Source organism: Mauremys reevesii, linkage group 24 (genome assembly GCF_016161935.1).
Source record: "Mauremys reevesii isolate NIE-2019 linkage group 24, ASM1616193v1, whole genome shotgun sequence".
In the NCBI taxonomy this organism is placed as follows: domain Eukaryota; kingdom Metazoa; phylum Chordata; order Testudines; family Geoemydidae; genus Mauremys; species Mauremys reevesii.
The window spans coordinates 9031144-9036694 of record NC_052646.1 but is presented as its reverse complement, the minus strand read 5'-3'; the positions used below and the strand labels follow the sequence as shown (position 1 = coordinate 9036694).

The 5551-nt window shown below is 51.5% G+C and overlaps 1 long non-coding RNA gene across 1 annotated transcript; it reads right to left on the bottom strand.

The window, feature by feature from the left end:
• Positions 1–2448: 2448 nt before the first annotated feature.
• On the bottom strand, positions 2449–5214 carry LOC120389984. The gene is made up of 3 exons (XR_005591004.1): positions 5154–5214; positions 4663–4754; positions 2449–4096 (listed from the first exon to the last, which is right to left on the bottom strand). It is a non-coding gene; the product is annotated as an uncharacterized LOC120389984 (long non-coding RNA).
• Between the last annotated feature and the right edge of the window lie 337 nt (positions 5215–5551).

Sequence of the window (5551 nt, the reverse complement as noted above, 5' to 3'; positions counted from 1 at the left end):
TTAATTTATTTCCCCCTCACAAAAAAAAATCTAAGAAATCAATTTTTTTTTAAATTTTTGTTAACCCCCCCAAATTCCAACTGTCAAAAAAAAATCATTTGGGGGGGGTTATGGAAACCCCAAAATTTTTGACAAAAATGGAAATCTGGGGGTGACATTTCCATTTTGTAAACACAAAGGAACTTTCAGGCTGCCTGGGCACGAAACCATGGTGAGTGCCTCTACCCACCCACAAAGTGCACATGGCAGGGGGTAGGGTGGAGCTGCCATGTGTGCCCGTCACCTTGACACTGTTGCCAAGAGGCTGAACCATTCCTGGTTTGGCCGGTTGTTTCATTAGGTTTCCTGCTCCGACTGTCTCATTTTGTCTGTCCGGTGTCTTTCTCAACTACAGATCGCAGGGGGTGACGCTCCACTCACAGCATGTGGCTACTCACTCCCTGGGTATTATGGCAGTGGGACCAAGTTGATCATTTCAACTGTGCTGTCCATCCCCTCGCAGGACCGAGCAGACAGACTGACTGGTCCCTTTAGATCCCAGGATATTGGAGACAGCCAGCAGAATGAGTGGGTTCTTGGGATCCCACTGGGAGATAGAGCAGATGGTGGGGAGAGCGAGTTTCCCCCATTACATCTCCCCTTCAGTATCAGAGTGAGGGGAAGGGGAGAGCTAGTGAATCCTTTTAGATCCCTCCATCTCACCCCCGGCACGGAGCAGAGAGGAAGCGGACGGTCCCCTGCTTTACGGATCCACAGCACAGAAAGCAGTGGCATTTGCAGGTTTATGGACCCATGGCACGGACAGCAGCTCCCAAGAGCAGCAGGTTTTCCCCTCGCCCACCGGAACGCCTGGTAGCTACAGATGAGCTGTTGCCTTGGCACAAACCCCCGTCCCTTGCGCACTCTCATTGTGCGGCCGGCACATTTCCAAACTCCGGAAGGTCGTTAAGGGGGAGCCAGACGGAGGGGCACTTGCTGATAAAGCCAGCTGCGTGAAGGAGTTTGTCTGAGAGAGGATAAATGAGTGCCAAGGGAGCAGTCAGTCTCGGGGCATGCCCTTTAACCGCTTGGATTTGGAGACGGGGTTTGTGGGAATGCTACGGGATTCGAGTTCATTCTGTGTTTACCAGGAAGAAACAGTCCCGTGGGACAAGCACACAGTTTCTGGCTGGAAGAAAACTCACCGTCACCATCATCAGAGCTCTTCAGGGCAATGTCACCCTCAGTGCCACTTGTCCTGTTTTGCATGATAATAAACTCATTGAGGCACAAAGTCAATTGCAAAAAACCCTTCACGCCAGGAAGTACTGGATGCTGGTAAGCCAGCAGTAGCAGCATATGCTGGCTGCCTCTCTGCCTTGCTAGGAGCAATGCGGGACACTAAGGCCAGGTCTAAAATAGAAATTTAGGTCGGCATAACTACGTCGCTCACCGGTGTGAAAAATCCACCCCCCTGAGCGGCACAGTTAAGTCAACCTAACTTCCCATGTAGACAGCACTAGGCCAACAGGAGACTTCTTCCATCAACCTAGCTACCATCTCTCAGGAAGGTGGATTATTTACAGCGATGGGACAACCCCTCCCGTCGGTGCAGGTCGTGTCTATACTGAAGCATAGCGGCACCAGGGTAGCGTTTCAGTGTCGACAAGCCCTCAGTGTCCCAGCTGTGCAATGTGGGAGAAGCCCGGCCCAGCCACACAAGGGGGTTGGGATTGAGGATGGGGAGCAGCTCAGATACTCTGAGAAGTGGGGGCTGTGTTTGTACATAGAAGGGCCTGGCTCCCTGCTACACACATGCTGCCAGGTTCAGGCAGGCCGTATGGTGCCCACTGGGGGTGGGATGAGCTCAAATAGACACTCAGCTCTCAGGTTCTCTTCTCCCCGAGGCTGAATCCGAAAGCTGAGTGGCCCAGAGGCCTCTCCACCCAACACGTGTCTCCTCACCTCTCCCTCTTACTTACCACTGACCCAGAGCTGCACCTCCACAGACACAGAGTCGAAGCCCAGGCCTGCCCAGCAGGAGAAGTTCCCTTGGTCGGACGTCGTGACTCCGGCAAGGTGCAGGGTGGCGTCACCATGGGCCAGCCCTGTGGCGTTAACCCACGTCCTGCCCTCGAAGGACGGCCTGTAGAACGAGTGGTTCTCGCTCCCATTGATGCTCAGGTAGAGGTTGATGTCATCTGCGGTAGTTCCACTGGACATTTGGGGCCTTTCTGGGGTCGTGGACTGAGAAGGGGCAAATCAAGGAGATCAACTCATGGAGACCACCACCACCATACCCTAGAACTACACCATCTCAGTCAGTCAGTCCTAGCCCCCCCCCCCCCACTATGCCACCAGAACTACACCATCCCCGTGAACCAGTCCTAAGGCCTTGTCACCACCATGGTACCAGAACTGCAACATCCCAGTGAGCCAGATAGCCCAGGGCTGTGCCCCTCTCCCCTCATCAAATAACTCCATGGAGAAGACACAGTTGAAGCAACTGAATTAACGGCAACAGGATTTAATGCAACGACCCAAGCAGAACAGCGCTTACTGAAACACTCCCGTTTCACCCAAAGGAGCCCTCCATGCTTTACCAACCATGCACCCAGCCTGAGAGTCACTCCAAACACCCCAGACAGGCAGCCACCCCTGGGTGGGACACGGCCGCTGCTCATCAGTACACGGCAACACTGAGCAAAATGAAGTGGAGAAGAAACCTGTGTCCAGATGCGGGGACTCGGGGAGGATGGAGGGGAAGAGGCTGATCTGGGAATCAGGGCATTGGCGTGAATAGCCTGGCCTGGAGGAAAGGCACAAGGGGATCTGCAATGACCAAGACCCATGTTCCTCATCTCATCAGTAAGTCACACACAGAGAACAGCAGCCATGGGAAACAGCTTCCAAACGCAGCAGGGAATTGGGGAAATCAAATGGCTTCTAGGAGAGGGCAGGGAGTCAGGGACAGATGAAGGCCTGACACAGGCTAAGGCTTTGTGGGGGAGGGGGTACATTTGTGGCCAGCCGTGGGGCAGGAGCAACTTCCACTCAGCAGGGAACTGGGGAGCTCTGGCTGAGGCCAACAACGGGGGAGGGCACTTCTCCGTAGGACAGTGACCTAAGAACCCCCAACAGCTTTCGCAGCTGCATTGTGGCAGCCATGACAGCCTAGTGTGAAAGACGGAAGAACGTGACAGAGGATTTGAGGATATTGGGCTTTTAAAAGGAGATCCAATACAAATCCAGAGACAATGCTGAACCATACCGGGTACAAACACCCCTACCAGATAGACCTTGGAAGAGACTAGCTGCAGATTTATGCAAATTCAGTGGATACCATTATCTGGTCACCAAGGACTATTCTTCCAGGTATATAGAAAGAATGTACTCAGCAGACATAACATGTCGCAGTGGTATTGACAAACTGTAGTACACTTTTGCTCACTTTGGTATTCCAGAACAACTAGTGGCAGACAACGGACCACAAGTGTCCCCAGCAGAATTTAAGTCACTCTGAATAAAATATGATTTTGATCATATTACTAGCAGCCCACATTACTCACAAGCGAATAGAGAGGCTGAGAGAGCTGTGCTGGCAGCCAAGAAAATCCTATACCAGGAAGAGCCATTCCTTGCTCTTCTGAGTTACCAACAACAACAGCGGTTACTGGATATAGTCCAGCACGAATCCTTTGGGGAAGACATCTCAGAATTACTGCTCCAACTTTGGGCAAGAATCTATTTTCAAAGTGGCCAGGCATGAAGAGAGTAGCCAAATCAGATTTAAAAAGCTAAAAGAGCTTGGGAACACTTATACAACAGACCTCGCTCGGTTAGAGAACTGCTGGGTCTAGAACCTGGTGCCCGTGTTCATGCCAAATCAGATGGAGAAAAAGGATGGACAACGCCCGCTGTCATAAAAAGTGCCTAGATCCTATGTGATCGAGACTGACGGTGAAGAGCTCAGCACAAACCATCAGCACCCACACTTTGTTCCTCAGCAGGAACAATCGACAGAGCAACTGCTACAGGTGGCAGATGCAGAACACACAGAAGTCTCAAGGATTCCAAACCGACCAGCCAGACGACCAAGTTGTTCCACGTTCAGGTTCTGTAATTAGGAAACCAGCACGATTCAGAGACACTCAACAGCCTGACCCGGCCATACTGAACTTCAAAGGGAGCGTGGCAGGGTAACTGTGGTAAATGGTGGGAATGTAGAACTTAAAAGGGGGAGACCTAATGGAAGGTTAAACTGTATTATACTGTTCAGCCATTAGGTGGCGCTGTGTGTAAAACACCTTATTTCAACTAGCCTCAGCCATGCCTGGCAGAGCATTGAAAGATCTTATGCGGATGAGCACAGCTGGGGTGGGTAAGTGAGCTCTGTGGCCAGGACAGGGCTGGTTTGGGACAACAGCAACAAAATTCGGTTTCAAAATGGCAGCCAGCTCTAATATTAAGCTGCGTCCCAGGGAGGTCGTGAGTTGATCAGGTACCACGGTGATGGGCCCGGCATATGGACCTGAATAGAATAGAGGTGTTGTTAACTACTGCCTGCAGAGCACTCTCAGATCCCTCCCTGGTGGGCTCTAGAGAAGGACCTCAACCCACATGGGACCCCATCCCGATCCCACACAGACAGAACAGCCGTGCGGTGACATGCCCAGTATTTACCTAGCTGCTGGAGAACTGTGAGGAGGAATCCCAGGTGCAGCAGATCGCACCCCATCTCCACCTGCTGTTATTGCAGCTCTGCTTCCCCTGACCTGAGAAAGGGAGAAGAGAGGCAGAAGGGGTCACTACATGCAAACAGGAGGGGAACCTGGCTGAGCCAACCAAACCCCAAGCAAACTGCACCAGGGAGCAGTCCTGGTCTGGAGGGGCGAGCCCCTCCCTCCAAGTTCAGAGACCGGGGACAGCTGCAGAGCTCAGACCCAGCCTGGGGAAGGACGTAGTTGGATCCTTAGAAGAATCTGGAGATAGCAGTGGGAGTTTTCCCCATACTGCCCATCATCATTCCCTCCCCCACCCGCCACGCTCTCCAGTAGGTGAATCATTCTCTCCGGCCCCTACCACCTTCCCTCCCCTCTTAACCCAGCAAAGGCTGATTGGGGGCAAATTCTCCTTGCTTCCTTCCTAGCTGGCAAAGTGAGATAGTTTGTTACCATAAGAGAGTTCCCAGCATGGCTGCCCAGAGAAAGTCCATCCAGCTGGTATCTGTCTCTTTTTATCCTCTCTGAACAGGCTACAGACCATATCATAGAATCACAGAATCATAGAACTTAAGATCAGAAGGGACCATTATGATCATCTAGTCTGACCTCCCGCAAGATGCAGGCCACAAAAGCTGACCCATCCACTCCTGAAATAATTTTCTCCCATATGAGGAGGCTTGGAAAGTTTTTATTTGTATGAGGAAATGTCAGTAAATGCTGTTTTCACCAGATACCCACAAACCACTGCAAAAATATTTCCAGTGATAATCACCCCCATTGACAGAGAGGCAAAGTAAGAAAAATGCTGCTTGAGAACATATTAGGTACATTAGTGTAAATCACGATGT